At 41.7% G+C, this 25,665-nt stretch overlaps 1 protein-coding gene across 1 annotated transcript in view; it reads left to right on the forward strand.

Annotated features, from left to right (window-relative positions):
* Positions 1-25,665, forward strand: part of brinp2 (bone morphogenetic protein/retinoic acid inducible neural-specific 2) — a 128,970-nt gene that overhangs the window by 97,785 nt on the left and 5,520 nt on the right. The gene's annotated exons all lie outside the window — the stretch shown is intronic.

Raw genomic sequence — 25,665 nt, forward strand, 5'->3', positions numbered from 1 at the left:
AAGGTTAAACATTTCTCAGCACACATTTAGCTTATGACTGACCAGAGCTGACACTTTGCCAAATCCCTTACAGGGATCTCTATGTTTCTTAATCTCTCATCTATTTTAACCTGACCCTCCTCCCCCTGACCCTCCGCAGGCAACAAAGCAATTCACATTGCTTCAGTGAGGACAGCTCAGCACTGTTTAAGCCTCTTGTAAACATCACCCACCTACACCTGCCCTGGGCCCAGAACATCTGAGACGTTTTGCAGGACAGACTCAAGCGCTTCTCCACTCCTTCGCATGCCGAAATACAAAGATGTATAGCTCAATGCTACGAGTTCTTCATCATGGGGATACGTTTCACCTGTGGTTTGCCACAGGACATGGTCTGGTCAGCAGCACCAAGGCTGGCGCTGCTGAAGGTAAACATCCCTTGATCGATTAATAGAGGCTAAATTTGTCATCTCAACAGAGCATGGACTGGATCGCATGTGCGCATCCAAGCTATCGACACCTTAGTCGTCATATCTGTTATCATTAAGGGTAAAGGGGATGATTTATGTTACCAGGAAGTCTTTCACGGAGAAAAACTGTGTGCGTTTGTCTTTTATTACCCGATTGTCTTTGAGTGTGGGGGAGGGGGGGCTGAGAATTCCTGTGGACATTTTGTAAAAGTCTTGTTATCACACACTCGGTAAGAGGTTAATAAAGGAAGAATACACATCAAATACCCCATAAACCACAAAGTTATAGCCAGGGAGTGCTCTAACCTTGTGTTAAAAGAAGTAGTTATTTGAAAGCGCTGCTTTGAATCACAAGGTGAACGCCCTTCGAGGATAGAAAACAAAATGTCTGTCCTCAGGCTGACAGACAAGAAAATCAGATCGTTCAGCCCTTTCTTCAATGAGTCAATGAGAACACCTGAAACACACGTGAAAGAAGAAGAAGCATAAGGCTAACTGCTAACCTTCCCTGACTAAAATACTCCATTCATGAGACGATTGAAGTGGCAGCACATAACTTACAGTTAAACTGCTTATGACTGAAAATATTAGCACCAAGGAGGAAGTGTTTCATTCATTGTAGCTCAGCGTCAGAAAAAAGGCTGCTTTGATGGAGTTGTTGTTGTGGGATTGTGGTAACATGGAGGAAATGTTGAATAAGCATCAACTGACCAACCAGTCAAAATTATTTAAATTAGGGGTTTAAATTAGGGGTTTAAATTATTTTGACCTTCATGGATATCCGAAAGGCCATTATTCCCGAATGCAGTTCAAAATTCAGGTATTAACTTGTTGGGTATCACCAGTGTTAATGATTTTAAATTGCCGACCTGTCTGCTTCACAGTTAGCCTTCGTACCCATTTAGCTTTTTAACCTTCACACGTGAACAAACTTGGCGATAATGCCAAAGGTGTAAAAACATAAACAGATCGCTGCTATAACTTGTGGATTGTTTGCAGCTTGAATGGGTGGGCCGTTAAAACCCATCTGTCCGCAGACAAACGCAGCCCTGGCCCATCTGGGTTCCTTTTGCTATCTGAGACCTTGGGAGCATTTAGGGAATAATTTATTAGGTACAGCTATCAGACCCTAGAATGGCTTCCTCTCAGTCTATGAGGTCTGCATGTTAAGGAATGGCTTACACTGGTTAAGTGGAGGTTCACTGTGGTTCACCATCATGCATCTGTCCTCCATTTATCCTTTATTAATAACGGGCGCAGCTGCTGAAGGCTTCCACACATGCTGATGAGTGAAAACAAAGAGATTATAAAATGTGGTGTTGACCTGCTCCCAAATTATTAAAAAAGTATGTAAAGACAGATTTTCCAAATTTAATTACAATACACTCATGTATAATGCATGCTGTGAAAAAAAATGTAATCGACCACTATGGCCCTATTGGATATTGAATACAGCTTTAGCCTAAGGATGGCAGATTGAATTAGTTTATAATTTTAGAGTCAGGTTTCTTTTATTGAATTCCTCTCCTCATATCAATGCTGTCATTAACTATATTCATTTCAGTGTTTTATGTTTTACTACTCAGCCAGTATTCAGAATCAGAAGTTTTTTATTGCCAAGTAGGTTTACACCTACCTGTAATTTGCTCTGGTTATTGGTGCATACAATGAACATAAAAACAAAAAAACACAATAAATACAACACACAAAAGAAAAACAATAAAAAACAATATATAAAATAAAGATATAAAAAGTAAAGTAAAAAGTGAAATGCAAACAGTAGAACAGTGTCAAATTGCAAGTTGGTCATTAATGCGTTACTTAATGCAATCGTTCTTGGTAAGCTGTATGTAACTATGTAACAAGCTGAGTAAGTACTGGCTAAATGGTAAAGTGGCGTACTACATCAGAAATTCAGTTTTTATAGCGGTTCTGAACTGCCACATTGTAAGGAGTGGAAACCTGACAATTGTAGATTTGTTCTTATAGCCAGCCAGATCAGGTTTTCGGTCAGAAAAATATCCAGAATTTTTAGAGTATGACGTTAGTGAATGTCTAATGTCTAACCCTGGCCCCTCCAGTCCTCTTGTGCCGGCAGTATGCACAGCGTAAAGAAGTGCTGCAGGAAATGTGTGAGGGGATGTGGGTTGAAGCGTAGTGTGCTTTGAATGGTTGACTAGAAAAGCTCAATATAAATTCAGTCCACTAATAGTTTGTATTAGCATGACCGCTGCATCATGCTTTCTGTTTACATTTTATTACAATAGTTGTATGTGGTTAATATTAATTCAGTCCCAACTGCACTGAAAGTTCAGTCTGTGGAAAAAAGACACATCACTATGTAGCATCTCTCTATGGCTGTCAGTAACTGTGTCTGTAATCCAGCAGAATGACAACTCTTCTCTGGACGAATTATCAACTTAACACATTCGATAAATACAGGAAGGTCCATTTTAAGCTTTTAATGTAAAACAATTTTCATTAATAACCACATAGTTGTTAATCGGCATCTCAATTATTGGATCAAGTAGTTTGTAAAAATGTTTGCATATGTTTATTAATCTAAAAGTATGTGTCGCTGCTTTTTTTCTGTGCAAAAATATTGTTTAATGTGACATCCTTTGATTTCATTTTCAGGTAAAAGGATTTTTAAACAATTAGACAAACAGGCATTTCTTTTGTAGCACACTGGCACATTAATTATCTTGATTTGTAATTCTGTATTAATCAGATTACGCATTTTAAGGTACTCTGAGTACATGCGACAACACATCCATACTGTACATTTTACCTTTCACGAAGCAGAGAGGAACTGAATGGATTTTTTTTTGGTCTGGGAGAATCATTGTAGTTTTATTGTGAGAAGAACAATAGCTTTTGAATTGTCCTCGGTTTTTCACTGGGGAGACGATTTTGTAGTTTACATCAAAGGTATAAAAGATGTTAGATCTTGCTTTACACAAAAAACATCTCTTATAAAATGTAGCAGCGTCTTCTATCGTAGACAGTGATAATAAGTAGAAGAGTAGATTAATGAAAACGCAAACAGATAATAACTCTCAATCACAAACATACATACACACACGAGTAACCAATAGTGGACTTCTATTTCTCATTTTACACATAATGGTTATCTATTTCTGGTAATTTTATAAAAACAAGAATAGAATTTACCTTTTTTCTCATATTATTACTGGAAATGTAATTGCCAAAGGGATCTTGAGCAATGTCTGTCAATGAGGTGATCTCCACATACCGTAGAGGGAGTGCATGTCTATACCCTTTGTTTCATCCAATAAGTATTTGCTTTCTACAAATATTTATAATAATAATTGAACTTTAGAAAGGTCATCTTTGTTGGTACAAACAAAAGAAAGCCTGACAATTTAGAATACTAGGTCCTGCAGACAATCTAGTGTGTCCATTAAGAGCAACACACGCACACACACACACACACCTCCGTGACAGTTATTTCCCACACTTTTATTCAAATAGCCAGCAATTTATTTCCCTCAGTGGAACCCTACAATCTGCAGCCAGTAAAACCCTGCACATCTTCAGACGATTTCTCAATCATCGCGGGTTGCAGGGGAAGTGAACCTATAATGTTCTCTTGTTTTTTAGCAGCTGCTGTTAAAACATCCTTGAGCTGCCTTCAACCACTGACAGGAAACCATGTTTTTCCCGGACGGCCCCCAGCAGCCGACCGAGGAGGCTGCAGCATCGCAGACAGCTCCTAAATGTGTGTAACCGTGCGAGTGTGAAGCAGAACATTGTTTAAAAGAGCACATGTGTTCTTGAAAGGTTTCCCCCGCAGGTGCAAGCAGCTTGAAAAGAACTTGCTGGATATAATGACTGACCCTGCCTCAACCCCCTCTTGTGTTCACCCGAATCTGTTATCCATTTCTGATATCTCGACAGGAGTCAAGAAGTTAGTCCAGCTTCAAACAGCTTTGCTAAAGGTGTGCTGGCATCCTCTGTATTTGTGTCAGTCAGGGGAGGCCACGTTCGACCTGCAGGATAATACTAAACCACGGTGAGAAGGAAGCATGCGGATTTTATCCAGCAGACATCAAGTGGCCTATAGGATTCCTGTGGCTTTTTGGCTCCACTGTAAGGTAGACAAAGATTAGTAGGGTTACTGAATAGGGCCGAGGCTAAAAACAACAATTTTTGTTGAGTAGTGTCATAACTTTTTTGCCACAGATCTGATGTAGTTATGATTTGGATATTTAGTTTTCTTCTATATTAGTTACATTACTGACAACAAGCGAGATGGGTTCTCACTTGTGAGAATTCCAGCTTCCTCACAAGGAAGGCAAACGTCAGCGTCCTATGAGGGAGGAACCACTGTCAACTGCAGGGAACTCATTGTGTGTTCATGTGGTGGAGGAAAAATAACATTCCATTGAGGAAAAATCACGTGATTGGCGGGAGCAACAACTCGGAAAGTTGAAGACTTAATAAATTGTCAAGTTGCACCTTTAAACCAATCAACACAATTTTATAGTCAGCACTAAAAAGTATTTTTTAATGCAAACTCAGATGTTCCACAATTGTCTTGAAAATTTCCTGTGCAGCTCTCACAAGCGCCTAGCAGCACTTTCTAAATTTACAAATGTTTTAATGCGTTTCAAATGATTTATATGCCTGTCTCAACTGATCCTTTTTCTTCACGCTTCGTTTCTATCCAAATATTGGAAAGATTTGTTAAGCTGTTGTTCAAACGCTTCAAACACATCAATACAACATGCCCATGTTTGTTTTTTTCCCTTATTCCAACTTCAAAGTACATGATCAAACCAAAGTCTGAACGATTACTTCCAAACTCGGGAAACTACATTGCGGAAGGCATGACAATAGTGAAAGGGGGGAAATATATCATCATTTATGTCAGAACAGAGAGCGTTTGCTCTTTGAAAGTCGAGCAAAGAACGGCTCTGAAGGCTTTTCTCAACGGAAGATATGTTTTCGCTCTTCTCCTGACTTGACTTTGTCTAATGTGATAGATGTTGATGGACGATTGGTTCATCCTATCGCCTGTCAGGTATTTCTTTTTTTTTTAAAGCATCTGCCCTTCTACAATCAGCTTCCAATGTCACCTTTCCAGATGGTTCTGTGTAACAAACCATCTGTCACATCTGGTTGTGGTTGACAGCCAATGTGTGTCACATTTGGAATGTTTAACGGTTGATATATTCCCGTAGTTGGTAAAGCTGACATGTTTTAACTAGCTGAATATGGTTTGAAACAGAAAATGAGAAAATTACAACACCTGGTATCATCTAACACTGTCAACACTTGCACACTATTTAAAAGTTTGTTGAATTCTTTGTCTGAAACAGCTTTCATGAAGAGGAGGAGAGCTTCTTAATTAATAATTAAAAGCTTGTTGGACTTGTTGGTATGAAATATGTTTTTTAACTTACATTTTTAAAACTTTTGTGGAGACACTTGAATATAAATTATGCCATTGACTATTGTTTTTTTAGCAGGCTTTTACTTTACATCCAGCAGCAATACTGAAGGGACAAAATTTGTTTTAATTTCATTTCTGTTCTTAAATTTCCAGTTAAGTAGTTTACTTTTTAGGCTTGCTTTTCTTTTCTTTTGAAAGGAACCTAAAAAAAGATATAAATCTATCCTCTATTATGAACGTAGTGTAGGGTTTTTAATTTTGCTTGGTGTTGATGGCTCACCTGGATCTCTCTTGCTCTGCACAAGGCCACTATCAACCACTTCTCCAGATTCTAACCTGAACCCTAAGTTAATCATGTTTAGTTTAATCATCATTGAGTCTCAGTTGTGTCTCTGAAGTCGATTTTACACTGAAAAACACTGCGTTGGTTCACAAATTGCGAGAAGAACCTCTCTTCTGTTCGAAGGAGTGTGTTTGTGTGCTTGTCTTTGTCGCTCTGTCTGCGTCTACTTGATATCTATATATCGGTTCTTGTGACATCCCTATTTAGAATTGATTTCAGCTTGAAGAAACCCTACCATACAGAAACTTACATAGTCAGTAAACTAACACAGATTCACTAATACGGAGAAATATTATCTACAGGCACTAGGTAGATATAGAGATTGTGAAATAAGCTTCTCCGTCAGTGAGGATCATAAATGTTCTTTATATACAGGCTGTCAGGCTCTTTGCATTACATCCTGCCCTGCCTGGCACATGTCAGTCAAGCTTCATGTTTGATGTGTCAGCAGGATTCATCTTTTGACATTTTAGGAGGACCACTTGTGTTTGATTGACTGAATTAGTTGGTTAATCCCATGCTCATGTCTAATTTGCATAACACAAGTAACATTTGCACCACCATATGTACACATCCGTCAATTCTCAAAAAAGAACAGCCATATCCAGCCCGTTAGTGGATTTGTCAAACACAAAGACGTCACGCTGGCTGGTGTCATAGTCACTCAACTTCGCACCTCCTCTGAATAGCAGAGGTGTGAATGCGATATTTCTAAGTGGGCCCGACAAGTCAAAACACAGAGGAGATATAGGCCTCGCACCAACCGTGAACGAGAAGCAAAATGGTGCTCCTAATTAGGATTGAACCTCAAGGCTGAGGGTAGGAAACTGAGGCTTCTCTATTTTCACGTTACAATCACCCACAAGAGTCCAATAAGTGCATTCCCTGATAGTATTTCTTCCCTGACATGTTACGCCTTTGCGGATATTGGCCTCCCAAACAGAAATGCCACCCATTTCTCACTTCCACAATGGCTGTGAGAAGGAACGCCAGCAAGTATGCGTAAGATGTTCGCTGTAAATCTCAGGCTACGTTTGGATTTGTATGTATGAGTTACGATGTCGGGCTTTACAGAAATACCCTTCAGTTTCACCAATGCCAGTCCAATTTTGTAGGTTTTAGTAGCACTAAGTTACAATTCCCACAGCTTAAAAAACCCAGGCGTCCCCTGCAGCAAAGCCTGGCATGGGAGGAATTGGTCTGTCATTTGGTCCATTTGTATTCCACTGAAAGCTGGAGCTTAGAGACTCAGGTGTAGAATTTGAATGAGATCTGTTAGTACGCGGTGTCCTGTCTGCTCATCAGGGGGACTGACACAGCAGAATAGCTGGCAGGGCTGGAAAGGTTATCTCAGCTAAGCATATTTCAATTACACATCCTGGTGGAGAGAGTTTTTGCTTGAAGAAACATTGCTATTTTCTTGGGTTTCTTTTTGGACTGCTACTTTAGGATATTTGAAGTCCTGCACACAGGCATATAGAGATACACTGCATTGCACTCGAAAAACCTTGTTGGACTCATTATGAAAACGTAAAATGGAGAATCAAAATTTACACAGCAGATCCAGACTTCCATACACATATTCAGTTTCTCTGTTGAAACCTGGTAAAGACTTGATTACCCACAATGCAAATCAGCTGCCAACTTCTAATTTGGATACACAAATATTCTAGGCTAGTAGTGGCTAATGAAACCTGGAGTTGGTACCCTCAAGCAGATTTGAGCAGTGGGCTTCATAGTTCTTTTAAAAAGGTAAGGTTAGTAAGTTGTCTCTCTTGAAACACTATTTATCTTATTTTTTGAAAGCATCTTCAGGTCGCCAATGAAATGATTGGCTGGTGCACCTGTCTGTCACTAACTGACCGGCCTGCCTGCATACTCGCCACTGCACATGACCAAAGTCGTCAGTGAGAGATAAACGCAGTTGAAGCAGAGATAATAGCTAGAGGTTAGCGAGTGACTCATGGAACAGTCTGCTTCTAACAGTTGTCAGTCAGTGCGCGTTGATATATTTTGGGTCGTAGCTTTGACAAAAGGGCCGATGGAGGGGGGTGGCATGTACCGGTTTATTGTAACTAGGGATGTCCGATATTGACTTTTTTCCGATAGCCGATATTCTCCAAATTCTTAATTTCCGATACCGATTTCAACCGATATGGTATACCGATATACATATGCAGGCGTTTTTTCCCCCAGACTAATTTTAGGTCCCATCACATTATTTTCTGCCATACATTGTCTATAAAAAAATAAGGAAACTACTTCAACTTATGGAAAAGTTCCATATTTATTAACATTTTGTCAACAGATTGGATCATCATACTTTTCCTGAGATCATCCTGACAATGCCCATTACAACTAGGACAAATCTGATTTCTTCACAAATTGTAAAAAAACAAAACAACAACATTGTTGTCCTGTACGACTTCATACAGCATTTAAAGTAAACATGTGTAGTGTAGGACAGCCTACTGAAAACAAATTTCTATGAGGTACAACAAACAACACTTTTGGAATGAGGTAAAGTGCACACAAAGGAAATAAAAGTGCAAAGATATAGCCTAGAGACAGACTCAGTCCTTAGCCCATTACTTGGACTAATACAGTATTTGTCAATTTAAAATATAAACTGGGCTCAATCAGCCCTGCTAAACATGAGCAAAAACACAACCTGTAATATTAATGTGGTGTGCAATAAAAACAAGAAAGGCACACAGTTCAGTTCAAACCTTCCAGAGTAGTAAACAAAGTTCTCCTTTTGTCCAGAAAATGATGCTGAAAGATTGATGGGCCATATGTAACTGTCCATAACTTGGCTAAAACAATCATTACAAATATAAACCGTTTCTTTCTGCCCTCTCTTTCATAATGAATAACAAAAAATGTGCAAATAAAAAAGGCACAAAACTAAAAACAGCTTCAGTTGAAAGAAGCAAACATAAATTAGAGTGCAACGACTTAAAGTGCTCTAATTCTCATCCTCGTACTACTGTTTAAGAGGGAGATTTTTCTGAATGAAAATAAGCATCTCAGCATTGTCGCAATGTATACGATTCCTCTTCTCGTCGATGACATGCGAGACAGCACTGAACAGCCGTTCGCTGTCTACACTGGTGCAGGGTGCAGTGAGGTACTTGCGTGCTACACGGGCAAGAGCAGGGAAGCGGGCCTGGTTGCTCTTCCAGTAGCTCAAAGGGCATTCTTTCTTGAGGATGAGGACTTCTCCCAGGTATGTATGCACCTAAAGAAAAAGTAAACACAAAAATAGAATTTTCTATTAACTATTCTTCAAAGCACTGACAGACAAATGTTTGTTTTTCTTCATCTAATGTACACTTCAATATGAAGCAGAATGAAAATAGTTTATTATTTACTCACCTGTGAAGCTGTTTCGCCTGTAGTTGCTTGAGTGATGATATCATTCTCTGCCAGGATTTCTTGGTACATGTCCTGCAGGCTTTCATTTCGGGCCTTCTTAGGTGGTGGGTTCCCGTCCTCCTGTCTTGGGTTCCCGTCCTCCTGTCTTGGGTTCCTTTCCTCTTGTCTTGGGTCCCCGTCCTCCTGGCTTGGGTCATCTGCACTGGCACCAGCAGTCTCTTCCTGCTGATCGTTACCACCACCAGCCATTTCATCCACAACACTCAGCAGCATATTCAGTGCTTCCCCCTTCTTGTCTGAGTCAAAATACCGATCTTTGTAACGAGCATCAACCAAGGTTGCAATGGCATACAGTGGTTCACTTTGAACACCATTAAAGCGATTACAGACAGCTTCGAGTAGAGTACGTTTGGCCGTTTGCACACCCTTGTCTGACTCATCAACCCTGGCCAGCAGCCGTGTGAGGGACATCACAGCAGGGATGACATCTGCAGCAGTGGCCTCCGCAGAGCTGATGTCTTTGGTAAGTTGTTCAAATGGTTCCAGGAGGTTGGTCATCTTCTCCAGAATCCCCCACTGAGTTGCATTCAATGTTGCTGGGAGTTCATAATCTGCAGCATATGCACTCAATGCTCTCTTCTGCTCCACCAGTCTCTGCATCATATAATAGGTGGAATTCCACCTAGTGGATACATCCTGTTGCAGCTTTTTCACAGGCATGTTGAGTTCTTTTTGTATGTCTTCAAAACAACTGCAAGCCAGTGGTGAGTGTTTGAAGTGGCCTATCACACGTCTACCCACAGCCAGAGCATCTGCTATGTTGCGTTGAGACAGGGCACCTCCGTTCACTGCCAGCTGCAAGGTGTGTGCCATGCAGGGCAGACTTAGCACACCAAACTCCGACGTAGCTTTAGCCATGTTGCGTGCGTTGTCCCGAACTATTACATGCACCCTCTCCTTGGAGATTTTCCATGTTTCAAACATCCACGGCACTCTTGAGAATGAAGCACATTCTTGACGAGCTTAAAGTCCGGGTCCAGCCATTAAGCCGTCAAGCTCAGCAAGATTGAGGATGGCGCTGCGTGAGTGGCAGCCTGTTACAGCAGCTCTCACTTTTCGTACCTCTTTTAGTGTGTAAATAGTGTTTTTAGTGTATTTTTGTTGTTGTTTTTTTTTACTACATTGACACTTTAAGCAAGTGCGCAGCTATGGATGTTCACATTTTAACATTCGTAGTTTGCTCCTTGCTGTTTTCGGCACTTTTTGGTGTGGCTGTGGGAAACTCACTCGACCACGGCTCCCCATTCAACCACGGCTCCATTGTTTACACCCGGGATCAGCTGTTGGGCCTGCGCCACACACCCCTTCTCTGCGTGGAGCGGCCGGAGATCCCCGAGGAGTTACGGAGGAGGAGAAGAGGATGCAGAGCGGGAGTGAAGCGCAGGGAGCGGAAAAGACGGTTTAAACCATGTTTACCGTCTGTCATCATGGGGAATGTAAGATCTCTCCCAAACAAGATGGAAGAGTTGACGGCGCTGACCCGACTGCAGAGGGAATACAGGGAATGCAGCCTCATGTGCTTCACAGAGACGTGGCTGACTGAACTTTCTCCGGACTCACACGTAAATCTGGACGGCTTCCAACTCGTACGAGCGGACCGAAAAGCAACGGAGTGCGGTAAGAAGAAAGGAGGTGGGATCGCTGTGTTGGTTAACGATAGATGGTGCCACCCGGCACACACCAGCGTGAAGGAGATGCTCTGCACCAGAGATTTGGAGCTGTTAGCGGTCAGCATGCGGCCATACTATCTCCCGAGGGAGTTTTCACATGTTATTGTTGTGACTGTGTACATCCCCCCCTCGGCGGTCGCTGCTGTAGCTTCAGATCGGATCCACACAGTTATCTCGCATCTTCAAAGCCAGCACCCCCAAGCCCTCCTCCTCATCTCCGGTGACTTCAACCATGCCCCTCTGTCCTCTGCTCTTCCCACCTTCACCCAGTACGTGAACTGCCACACTAGAGACAATAAAACTTTGGACCTAATGTATGCAAACATCAAGGATGCATACACCTCATCCCCCCTCCCCCCGCTTGGTCGCTCGGATCACAACCTCGTTCACCTCGTCACGGACTACACCCCTGTGGTGAATAAACAACGACCTGTGAAGAGGCCTGTTAAGGAGTGGTCCGAGGAGACCAGTGCCAGGCTCAGAGACTGCTTCGAGACTACAGACTGGGAGGCACTCTGCAGCCCCCATGGCACTGACATTGACAGCATGACCCACTGCATTACGGATTATATTAACTTCTGCGAGGAGAACACTGTGCCCTCCAAGCTGGTACGGTGTTTTCCCAACAACAAACCCTGGGTGACCCCCGAGATAAAGGCCCTGCTGAACGAGAAGAAGAGGGTCTTCAGATCGGGGGACAAAGAGGAGCTGCGCAGAGTCCAGAAGGAACTCCGGCTGATGATCAGGAAGGGGAAGGACAGCTACAGGAAGAAACTGGAGAAGCGGCTGGAGCAGAACAACGCCAGGGACGTCTGGAGAGGGCTGCAGACCATCGCAGGCCACGGAAAAGGTGTGGGAAGACAACAACCCAGCGGGGACAAGGACTGGGCAGATGAACTGAATCTGTTCTTCAATAGATTTGATTCCCCCCCCCCTGCCCCCTCTTCACACCTCTCCTGGCCAGCCCCCCCTCCCCCTCCCCTCCTCAGCCTGCCACCTTCGACACCTGACCCCCACCAGCCAACCCCCACCCCATCTCCAGATCATCATCCCCCCTTGAGACTCTCACCACTCCTCACCCCCACACCCCCACCACAGTCATCCTCCACCCCCCTCTCTATAACAGATGATCAGGTGAGAAGCCAACTCAAGAAGATCAAGGCAAGGAAGGCCCCGGGCCCGGATGGTATCAGCCCAAGACTGCTCAAGGACTGTGCTGACCAGCTCTGTGGTGTGATCAGGCATTTGTTCAACCTAAGCCTGAGCCTGGAGAAAGTCCCAGCCCTGTGGAAGACCTCCTGTGTGGTCCCGGTGCCGAAGACGCCGCGCCCCAAGGAGCCTAACCACTTCAGGCCAGTTGCCCTGACTTCTCACCTGATGAAGACGATGGAGAGGATTATCCTGAGACACCTACGACTGCTGGTGGGCACACAGCTGGACCCCCTGCAGTTTGCTTACCAGCCTGGGATTGGGGTGGATGACTCAGTTACCTACCTGCTGCACAGATCCCTGCTACACCTGGAGGACAGCAGGAACACTGTGAGGGTCATGTTTTTTGACTTCTCAAGTGCATTCAACACCATCCAGCCTTCACTGCTCAAAGTGAAGATGGAGAACGTGGGAGTGGACCAACACCTGGCTGCATGGACAACGGACTACCTCACCAAGAGACCACAGTATGTGAGGCTCCATCACTGTGTGTCTGACGTGGTGCTCTGCAGCACAGGTGCCCCTCAGGGTACGGTGCTCTCCCCTTTCCTCTTCACCCTCTACACCTCCGACTTCACCCACAACACCACCCACTGCCACATCCAGAAGTTCTCAGATGACACAGCCATCGTTGGATGTGTTCCTGAGGGGAATGACCTGGAGTACAGGGCGGTCATCACAGACTTCGTCAGCTGGAGTGAGCTCAACCAGCTTCAGCTGAACACCAGCAAGACGAAGGAGATGATCGTGAACTTCCGGAAAAAAGCATCCAACTTAACACCAGTGAACATCCAGGGATTGGACATAGAGGTGGTGGAGAACTACAAATTCCTGGGTGTTCACCTCAACAACAAACTGGACTGGTCTGATAACTCACATGCCCTCTATAAGAAGGGCCAGAGCCGCCTCCACCTGCTGAGGAGGCTGAGGTCCTTCGGAGTGTGCAGGGCTCTCCTCAGGACTTTTTATGACTCTGAGGTGGCTTCAGCAATCTTCTACGCTGTGGTCTGCTGGAGGGGGGGTAGCACGGACAGAGACAGGAGCAGGCTCAACAGACTGATAAGAAGAGCGAGCTCTGTCCTGGACTGTCCTCTGGACTCCATTGAGGAAGTGGGGGACAGAAGGATGTTAGCCAAGCTGGCGTCCATCATGGGCAACACCTCTCACCCCCTACATGACAATGTGGGGTCCCTGAGCAGCTCCTTCAGCAGCAGACTGTTACACCCACGGTGTAAGAAGGAGAGGTTCCGCAGGTCCTTCATCCCGGCTGCAATCAGGCTCTACAACACCAGCACCACCTGATAATGTTGTAGTCCATGTCTATTATCTGTATCTCCACTCAACCTCTCACCATAGCTGTATTTGTATTTATTTTTCTTATTTATTTTTTATTTTTTTACTCAGATCACTACTATGCACAATAATATTCAACACTTTACATCTATATTTATATCATGGTCACTTATAATGGTTACATTGCAATATTTATATTTTCCTTTATACTATCTTGTAGTATTATTTATATTATGGTCACTTACTTTTAATTATTTTTTCTGTATCATGGTCACTACTGTTGCAATATTACTTATAATACTTTTGTTTTCATTACAATAACACTTACATCACTCCACTTTCTCCCCAGTACCTGCTTTTGCACAGTGTCTGTTTTGCAGGTTGTTTTTTGTTTTTGTTTTCTGTATATTTTTACTCTCATTATGTGTAGTTTAGTAGTGTATATATTTTGATCTTTCTTTTTTATTGTTGCTTCGGCACTGTTATTTAAATTCTGTTTTTCTCTTTTTTGCTGTAACAAGTGAATTTCCCCGTTGTGTGGATAAATAAAGAAATCTAATCTAATCTAATCTAACCTGGCTAACGCTTGAAGACCAGATATCTGTCGTGAAGCTAATGGCTACAGCATCAGAAATTAGCTTCTCGACGTGTTCATAAACAACACTGTACAACTCGGGGAGGCAAACATCAGAGAAATACTTGCGACTGGGCATGGCAAAGCGCGGCTCGAGGAACTCCACAAGTTTGCTGAATCCGGCGTCTTGCGCGATTGAAAACGGCTGATTATCCAGTGCAATGCACTCCATGATTTTTTGGCTGATAGCTTTCGCTCTCGGGTGTTCCTTGTTGTATTTCATTTTTTTTTCTGCTGACTGTTTGAGCGACAGTTGCGTTGTTTTCTGCAGGGAGTCCTTTCCTCGTTGTTGTTTTGCCTTACTTTGCTGCAAAAACGCTTCGTGTGCCTCGGGGTGGTTCTTCTTAATGTGACAGATTAAATTCGAAGTGTTGAATGACGAAGCCTTGCTCCCCCCTCGCATGACATGCGCCTCACATTCTTTACAAACCGCAAATCTGCTATCCGCAGGTGAAACGTTAAAAAAATTCCAGACCGCAGACATTTTGTGAAGCAACTAGCGGGCAACCTGTTAGCCACACTAACCACACTCTTCTGTTGTTGTTTTGGTTCCAGGTGCGGTTTGTTGATGTCATCAATTGCGCGCCGGTAAATGTCAGGACCCAACAAGCAGCAGCGGCAGCACAACCCAGGCATTATAATCGGTTTTCATTATCGGTGGAAAATCCGATAACGATATGAACAGATATTAAAAAAATAGGCTAATATCGGCCGATATTATCGGCCGACCGATATTATCGGACATCCCTAATTGTAACCCTAACCCTAACCCTATTTGTAGCTAGCTTTTCCAGGATGACCAACCCTAATTTAACTGACTTCCTTCTAATGCAACACACACATTATTGGGCCCTTTAATGTTTTCCATGTAAATGCAACTGCCTGTATTTTCCATTCGGAGTGTGGTCGGGTTCTAAAAATATGATTCTCAAATTCAGGTCAGCACTTAATCTATGACTGATAAAAAAAAAACATTTAGTCAGGCCAGTTTCTTAGGCAACATTGATGGAGGTGCCACAGATTACACTGTAACTACTGGGATTTAACATCCACTCTAAATAAGCATTGGACCTGAAACAAATATAAACCAAAGTGAAATTAATGACTTAATTAAACATCGTTAAATTTAAATTAGATTAGATTTAAAGAATTAACACGAACATGTGGTTGCATAATTCCCACACAAGCCACTTTCTGTATTATGAGTCATTGACTGTGTCATACCAAATAATGTCTTCAAAAAAAGTACGATATGAGGATCACATATACAAATGCTCATTTTCGAGTGTACATGCTAAAACATAGCTGCATTATGTTTTTGTCAGATTCCCAAAGTCTATAGCATTTATGTGCAGAGATAAATACCACTTTAATTACTCTTCTCAGGGTTGAGCGTGTGAGTTCAGCTGAAGTTAAGTACAGAGATGTGCTCTTGTCTTTTTGAAGGATTTTCTACTTATGGAAGACGTGTCTGGAAAAAAAAACCTTCAAGTCTTTAGAGGATTATGGGCTAATCAGAAAACAAAAGGCTTACTTTGCTAAGAAGTAAATGTAATTACAGCGTATCATAATGAATCACTCACTGAGACCAGTTTTCTGCTGAGAATCTCCTCTCTACCTGATCCTTTTTCAGACAGCATTTCTTTCAACAAATGTGCAACAGTAGGCACTTGGGCCACTTATTACAGCTGGTTATGTATCGGCGCCCTATCAGATCATGGACAGCCAAATGAACATTTACATTATGCACACCCTGTATGCGTCATCGGGTCTGTGAGTATCTTAATTTAGTGCTGTCTGCCCTGGCAATGCAGGTTTTTCTCTTTCTTCCCATTAACAGTGATGACCCCTCTGTTTTGGTGCTTTATTTGCATTACCATTCCCTCTATATACAATCAGAAATTCCTTTGAGTTAATTTGGAGGTAAATAAAGTATTTTTATTGAGCCAGTTTTATAATCAATACACTGAGCGGTGACGGATCTTTCTTAAGAAAAAGTACATCAGACTAGTTTTTACTACAGACGATCCATGGAGATTTCCAGACATGAAATCCTCCCTGCTAAGTTTTGTGTGAGCAGTCTCAGCGATGCGTGCTGGTTGGCGCCTTCAATGTGTTACAGACACTTTGAAGTAATGAAGATAGCAGCTCAGCTCTGCTCGACAGCTCTGGACCCACTGTTTTCCACCCTGTCTCTCCCAGCCAGCGTCAGTGCAGAAGAAAAGAGGGAGAGCGCTACCGCATTCGCCGGAAGACATCCCAACTCCAACCTAATTTTCTGTCATGTTTGGAACTGAATTAAATGCACAGAGGGAGAAGAAGGATTATTGAAGTTGTTGTTGCGAGAAATCATGTGGGATTTAATGAGAGGATCTTCACTTAGATGTAACTGACAGGCAGGGGCACTGCACGGGAAAAGGGAGACATCTTAAGAAAAAGAAGATGTTCCAGACACCAGTGTTCAATGCTACACATGACAGGTAGCTCTAAACCCATCAATTCTAATTCCAGCTGTGACAGAGATGCAGTGACAGTGAGTACACACAGGTTAGAACTGATTGATGTACACGTGCTTGACAGAGTGTTGTAATTATACACAGCGTCACAGAATAGGCTGCATGGAGCTGAAACTGCAAAACAAAAGGACACTTCAAACAAAAGATGCGATAGACTGGAGGATAATGTAGGGGTGACAGCGATCGGTGAAGTTGTATATCCTATAGCAGGAAAAGGCTATTCGTATAATATGATTCACTCCATCAATGCTTATGCTGGATGTGTATTGTTGGGACTGTACATGGGACTCGTCATTGTAAGGGACACTGTTAATCACAACAACAATGCATTGATGACAGCGGGTGTGTTCAGGACAATTGATTCTCCAATTCTGGGTTCGGCAAACAAAGTCGAGCTTCACTGAACTTTGAAAAAAGGGGTGAAGAACAGCTCTTTGTGCAGCAGCAGGTTTCTGAGGACTGAGTTAGGCAGTCGGTCTCTGATCACCGCGGTTTAATCTCTGCAGGTCACTTTGACAGATTCAGAAAGAAAGCTGCCACCAGCACAACAGGCGAAATAAATGACTCATTCCAAACTGGCAGGTTAAGAGCAGGCACTGCACTGGTAATCTTTAGTAGAAACTTCAGTCAGGACGCCAAAGAAGCCCCACGGAGGAAAGTAAAGATGATTTCATTTGGACTGGAATTTACACCACGCTCTACCTGACATGATTCGCTTTACTAAATCCACATCAACCCTGAGCTTTTGGCTCCCAGTGTTCATGCTTCATGAGAAACATCAAGGAAGAAAATAGCGTTTGTATACAGTATTAATGATTCATTAACCCACTCAACATTGCTCCATTTGTCTAATGTGAAAATAAAAGTAGTCAGTGAAAAAGAGGACCTTCATTAATCTACATTTAATGGGGGATTTGTGTAAAATGTAGGTTATCACTAAAGTTCTACACTTCCCTCTATATTGGACACGCCAGTACGATTTTTTTATGTGAATCCATCAAATTGTTGTCGACATGTCTCACACAAACCCACAAATGTCAACTGACTGACACTGTCAACATAGAGCCACTACACTGTATTGTGTATGGCTGTTTGTGCTCTTCAAATCCTGGCTCTGGCTTTTTTATGATCCCATGTCCTTGTAGGGAGTTGAGAACAGGCCTTTGCCAGCCAGTCACTTAGCTGTCATCTCTGCCTGATGATGTCATGAATCACTAACTCAGCCCAGAGATGGGGATTTCGGGCCCGATGCGGTCAGCCATCATGGAAACAACCCCCCTCCGGCCTCTTTATCTGCAGGATTTTGAGTGAGCCAAATTGTCCATAAATTTGGAACATGGAGTCATAAATGTCAGGAAAAGGGAGGAAAACAGACGGAAAAATTTCTCCAGCATGATGGCAGTGCCAATGATTACTACCGAGAGTGTGTGAGAAGGGAGCGACAGAGCCAGAGAGAGAGAAAGAAAGAGAGAGAGTGAGAGCGACGGAGGCTGGGCTGAAGTGATGCTTAAGGATTGTTGAAGACAGAGAGCAGGACTATAGGATAATAAAAAAAAAGAATAAAAAATCCCAATGTGGAGCAGTTGGGTGAATGAGGGGAAAAAGGAGAAAACATAAATGTGCCACTGTGTGCAACTTAGGTGCAGGTTCACACCTGGAAATAACAAGGCTCTTCGGTGAACTCACCCATTACTCATTGAGAACAGATCACTCCCACTCCAATAAGAGGTAGTCTGGTCCATATATGGGCACATTCTTTTAACAGAATGTAGATGAATGGGACCTGGGCCATATTAAAGGAGCGCCAACTCAAATGTGTAGCGTCAAGCCTAGTTCACACTACACAATTTTAGCCTGATTACCAATCGCTAGGTGTGAACTCTTCAGAGACGTGATTAGTGAGACTTTATGTCCTGTCTTAGATTTGCAGCAGGCTGGTCCGACAACAGGTCCAGCAAGTTGGAAATCCAGTCAGTCTGCGTCAACTCCAGCCAACTGGGGTGCAGGACGGGATGAGGTGACCCCTGATTATTTAACTCTGCACATGAAATTTGAGGGAAATCAAGCAAAAACCCCAAAAACAATCTCAGTTCAGCTTGTATTAACGGCATCAGTCACAGGTCTGGTTCAGTTTGGGTTGGGCTCAATTAAGTTTTGTCTTTTGGCCCAGGATGCATTTTGACAGTAAAAGTCAGGTCCAAGCTGCTCTATAGTCTTCACCACTGATGTCCCCTGAAGCCCTATCACCTCTCATCCAGCCTGATGTGTCGTCAGGATCACTCTGTGTCTCTACTCGCGTGTGTTTTCCTAAAAAAATGTAGTTTGGAGACAGTCTGGGTTCCTTCTTTTGATCCCCCGTCGCCAGTCAGTTGTGTAGCATGAACTCACTACGACTGCAAGATCACAACACAAGTTGTGTAGTGTGAACTGGAAATAAACACTTCTTTGCTTTATCCAATTGCCGCTTTGTCCAAAATGTCTGAAAACTTTGAAAGGGCCACTGTATTATATGAGTATGTAATATACATCAAACATCCTCAGATTGGATATTCATGCAACACACCTGGGAATCGACCCAGTCTTATTTTGATGTCTTTGTCTTCTGTTCATTTCCTGTACCGTAATGAGCTAAATATATTAATAGAGGGCTCTTTTATGGGATGATGTTAATAGCCATATTTGAGTCTCTTGAATTGAAGCTGTGGTATTTATAGAAATTAACAATGATGGTGACCCCACCATCCAAATTGAAGTTGTTGAATTGTCCAAAACAGTGTTCAAAACTTTATCACAAAAGTTTCCAAAGATATGTCAGTTGGATCATGGGAAAATGCTATGTAAATGTGTACGGTTTCTGTTTGACTTAAAACACAAAACCATAAAATATATTTTTTAATTAAACGTTTCACCTCATTTAAGCACTATATGACTTCAAGTTTTCGAATAAGCAGACACAGGATGGTAAACTTTATATGGAGATTTTTTTATGATTTAAAATTGGATTGTTAACTTTCTACCTATGCAGCCATTTTTGCGTAAATACCTTCTGACTTTATTCTCGAAACATTGTGACTGTTTTTCTTGTACAATTAAGACTTTGTTATCTCACAATTGTATGACTTTATTCTTGTGATATGATGTCTTTATTTTTGAAATTATTATTAACATTTTGTCCTTAAAGTTTCCCTAATACTCTGTTGTAGTATATCGATGTGATTTTAAGATGATTACATTTACACTTGGTATTAATATGGCATTGGCATTACTCTGTCAAGCTCACTCACCAAATACAATCTGTTCAAAATATGGATGTGAACATTTCTGGAGGTGGTAAACAGGGTTCTGCATATGTTCTACTAAAGGAGCAGCTCTGCACATCACCACCAGAGGCAAAATAGAAGGATGTTATATGCCATTTTGCAAGAACAGCTCCCACTTGGGGATAGTGATGCAACAGCTAACTAGTAGCAATATCTGCCCACTGTCACTGACGCATCTGGTCTTGATAATAAATACTTGATTTCTTAAACATTTCCAGAGGGACAGATATTATGCCGAGATACTGTGTGAGGGGAAAGAGACAGGTGCACAAAGCTGTTCTAAAAACAGCAGAAAGAGAGTTATTGCAGTTTGTCCTGTTGAATTTAATGCGGTCAGCAGTTACAGCAGCAGTACAGGCTCTGACAAGGAACTCATGGAGGCAATTAAGATATTTTTAAACCCCTCAGTACCTGATTACATCAACATTTGTTCTACTTCTCCGAGTTTTCACACAGCCAAATCTGAACACACGGACATTCTTTACGGCTCCAGATCACCAGTGAGTTTTCCGATTTGTTATGCTTCCTTTAGTCATTCAGTGATAGTTGTCTATAGATTCATGGGTTCATAGCAAACCGAATACAATAGTCATTCAATAGTTTAATTAAAGCTGAATAATACAGATTTCACAATAAAAGAGTGAATAGATGTGGACAACCATACTAAAAATCAATCAATACAATTTAAAAGTAAAATTTGTCACAGTGAACCTGTCTTCATGCTTTATTCATTATCCAATTCCTTTCTTTGTATGCGTTACAGTTGTGACTGGTTGTCTGTGGCTTGTTTATTTGTGTATTTTTTGAATATCAAATAATTTGCCCTTTGTTTAACAAAAAAGAAAAAAAAACAGAGCTTGTTTTTTTAAAAGGTTTTTACCAGACCATTTTTCAAAAATGACTACAGACACTCAAAGTCACAGACACAGTAGGTAGAGATAAGTCGATATCAATGATTTGTCACGAAAACCACTGCGGTTCACTTAATATTGTGAGAGCAGTCGCCTGTGATTGCTTATGTAGCCGGTGATGCTGAACTTAGCTGTTAACTTGTATTAAGACCTTGCAGTGCAAACAAAACAGAGAAAGCGGTATGTAGCCTCCATGTCATTGGTTATGGCACATGCTTATAGCACAAAGCAACAGTGGGCATGTGCAATGTGAGCAGTAATGTAGTTTCCTGAAAAGCTCCAAACTACATTGACAGGGACCGAGAAAATACGTTGTGACTTAAAATGCCATCTGCATGTGGATGATGAGGCTTAGATGCAGAAAAATAATGGTTGTTTTGCTAAATACTGCAGACACTATAGTGGACAGGGTGTAAATCAGTTTTTTCTTCCGAAATGAGACATTAAAAACACCTTGTTTATCATCCAGTTTTCAGCATCAGCGTTACATTTTATAGGTTCCCCCAATCCATCTTTTATCTTGTCCCAGATTAGATTGGATTTGGGGATGTTTAGTTGTATCAGCACTACATTCAAAGCATAGTTTGTCTGTAAAAACAACTGAGATTAATAAAAAAATAATAATAATTCATTAATTTCAACGTAAGACATTTTGGCCCCCATTTTTGTACATTCAGCTCTGGAGCTTTTAACGCTTTGTGAACAACAGTAGTAGTAGTGGGATGAAACAAGCTCTAAAAACAGACCAGCTGAGGAATGTACTCAGTAAACAGAATGATAACAAAGTTAATGTGGCCCTTCTAATTCAGCCTAGTGTCAGTAAAGAGAGGAGACGAGAGGAAGAGATGTGGGAGGGTGGAAGTAACAAGAGATGCAGAAAAAGGAACACACAGAGACACACAAAACCTGTGAGAGAGCGAGCGAGACAACCCCCGACTCGCTAGTCCAGAGGAGAAAGATCACACTGAGAGAAAGCAGCAGACATGCACGGAGAGAAGGATGGCGAGAGACGGACCATTGTGTCATCTGGGATCACTGAGCGCTGTAATAGGCTCGAGTCTTGTCAGTTGGGCTCAGCTCAGGTCGGCTTGGCTGCAGGCCTCCTTGCTGTCTCTCTGCCAACAACAGCACATGGGAATACCATTCACCAGCAGACCAACAATCCTAAAAGGTCTCCTTATCTGGCTTTAGGAGGAAAAGGAAATAATAGGTTTAGTTTCCCAGAGGCTTCACACTGGCAAAATATTTGCTCACTGGTTCATAATGGAACTAAAATGATCTTCACAACGGAGGGCTCCTGGCGAACCCGACACAGTTTTTCAAGCTGTGTCTTCTATGCCAACTCTCTTCGCAGTGTTATGTATTCCAGTAGTTTCTTGTCTTTGTTTTTTTTTGTTGGAGATTCCACTGTTACACATACACACGGGTGAAATGATAACCACACTATTTGAGTTTCTCTCCTCGTTTTGGCTGGGGTAGTAGTACATCTCCACGTGTCTGCTGCAGCAAAGTAGGAGCTGCTCTGAATTAAGTACCCATCAGGGAAAACTCAGCTTTTATTGAGATTTTATTCATAATAGCATGAGGCGAGTAAAGCCAGACATGTCTCCTTGAATTATAGCTCGTGGCTCTTTGTTAATTCCAGGGAGTTTAAACTTGCCTTTAAAGCTAGTGCTGAAAGTATGCACAGTGGCAAAACAAAAACCATATGTTTAAATTATCCTTAAATGTCCTTTTTTTATTGTTGTTCATTGTGTATCAGTCAGAAACAGAGGAAGCCTTGGTGCGTGAACAAGATGCTGGAAGTGTAATGACTTAAAAAGCTAAACTCTTTACTACATTACTCAAACTTCATTTATCCAAGTGTCAAGTTACACAAAGTTTAATTAATTCAAATATAAAGCATTCTTGATCCGTTCAATCCACTGCTACAGCCTTGGCTTCAGCCCATGGACTGAAACTATACAAAAATGAATGACATGGCATTCCCCCCCAAATAATCTTTATTCTCAGAGATGAATACTGCCATTTTAGTTTTTAATCACGCTTATGTAAGTTCAGATATTACATTTGCATGTATTTGATTATTTGATGCTTTCAAAATGGTTTGAAACCCGATGATTGATAGCTGACAGTGACTTGACTGTGATTCGCCGAGTACATGTATCAAGAATAGGGGGGGTTCATCCAAACTCAGCACATATCTTGGCTTCACTTCTGGATGGTAGAAGGGAGTGGAGACGTGTCATCCATTTTCATATCGTCTATGCTTCAGCCTCGATAAACTTGGGAGCTGCTCCACTTCTGCACACGACGTCTGCAATCATCCCAGCAGAATGTTTCATTTCACCTGTTCTCTGGCATATGGGTGAAATGACCAACAAGATGCTTGAGTTTCAGAAGGTAATTTATGGTGTCACTTGTAAAATAGCTAATTGTGCAGTACCTTAACTCTTCTTTGCACTAAAAGAAAACAAGTCTTGTTATAAAATATAAATAGGTAATACTGACGCTTATCCTTAAACAGTTCCAAGTTTCTGTTACATCCACAATTCTAAAGGTGAAAAGTTCCTCTGGCTCTCTTGCCACCCTGTAGGAGGAGTTACTCCCCCACTGTGTTCAACATAACCCTCACAGAGCTGTCAGGGCAGGCTGCAGAAAACAATTTGTTGTATACTGTGTTTAATCTCAGTCAGGACTTATCAACTTATATCTGTATGTCCTCAAGGCTACTGACATGAGAGGATCTTATTACCTGATTGTTTGTTACACAGAATCACCAGGAAAGATGTCCTTGGAAACTGCCTTGAAAAGGATAGGCAATGTCACAAATCGTGGCAGGTGATTGGATGAGACCTCTGTCTGTAGCAGCCTAACTTGAACAAATCCTACTAACTGTCACTGTCCCTACCACAGACTGTCATCACGATTGGCTCGTAGCAGAGTAGTCACTGTGGTTCGACCACAAATACAAGGCTTGAAACAGGCTAGATGGATTCTCACATGATCTCAGGATATAAAGAGAGAATCCAGGTGCCTTACAATGTAAAATATACTGTAATGGGGCCATAAAACGATATAAAGGTAATTTGGTATATATATATGTTATGGTTGGGAGTGGGCTGTGCGCGTGAAAACCAGCACATCATATATTTGGGTCTGGAGTTAAGGAGCTTTCGAAAATACCCTTATCAGCTTTATCTCAAAGTGGTGCCCATTTGTAACAGAAACCCTGAATGGTATCGGAAGATGTGGACATTTTCCAGGCAGGAACCGTCTAATGACAAAATGCTACAGGCTGCATTATCGGGGAAATGAGTATTGGAAATGTAACATATGGCACTGTTCAGTCAGCAGAATGGGACGGACAGAAAACCAACATCCATTATTTTAACTCGGGAGCGCTCTTACATCATTCTAAGACGGGTCGCTCCACTTGTAAGTGTGTAGCTACTCCAGATAAACAGTTACGCCTCTGTAGTTGTGTAGCTGCTCAATCCCAAGGGACATACACAGTCGGAGGCTGACTATATGACTTTTCGTTTTAATATAAGATATGATGCCTTCAGGATTTATGTGACTTTTAGTCTTTAATTTCTTCTCAATGTTTCGTGCGACTCCTTGCTTTATAGAAATATAACAGTAATTTGCAACATTGATTTAAATTTTTCAAACATTTTTGTTTAATTATCAATTTTACTTGCAAGCCTGTACTTTAAGTACAGTTTGACAGTTATGATGAGATAATATTGTCTAACAGTCAAGAGACCAGAAGACTTATTTGTTTTCAATAAATCTTGAAATTTCTGCTTTATGTTTTTTATTCACTCTGACAAAACGCATTGAACTAAACACCTTTTATGTCCATACTAGGCTTTAATAGGTTTGACTCACTTTAGAAATGAAATTAATGTTGGCAAGAAAGGTAACTGCTGAAATGATAAAATAGGTATATCATCCAATTTATTGTTAGTCACAAATAATTAACCGTTAATTTTAGAATTAGAATTAATAATTCAAATTCTCAAAAATAATTGGGAAATCCTGTTATGTTGTGGGTGTTGAAATTTAGTTCTAATTCCATTACAGCTACTTCTATACCTACGATGATGAAAAAACAATATAGCGACAGCGATGGGGGGCATCAGTGCATATTGAAGCGGAAACAGACAGGACAACAGTATGTTCCAGAGAAACCATTTATAAAACCATTAACTCTGATATAATGAATAGCAATCATCACTGAGCAGCAGTGTAAGATCAAGATGATAATGATGTGAGGAAGTGAGGCTGAAGTGCAAGTATAAAGAGTTTAATGAGAAACCAAAAGGAGGGTGTGCGAGGATGTGAAAGGTGTGAGTGTGTGCGTGCACTGAGGAGAGGGAAAAGGAGAGAAGCCTTTTACATCATGCTTTTATTGGTCTCTTTAACTTGTGATATTTTCCCCATAACTTATTTGGGCT

The sequence above is a fragment of the Limanda limanda genome, chromosome 13 (genome assembly GCF_963576545.1).
Source record: "Limanda limanda chromosome 13, fLimLim1.1, whole genome shotgun sequence".
In the NCBI taxonomy this organism is placed as follows: domain Eukaryota; kingdom Metazoa; phylum Chordata; class Actinopteri; order Pleuronectiformes; family Pleuronectidae; genus Limanda; species Limanda limanda.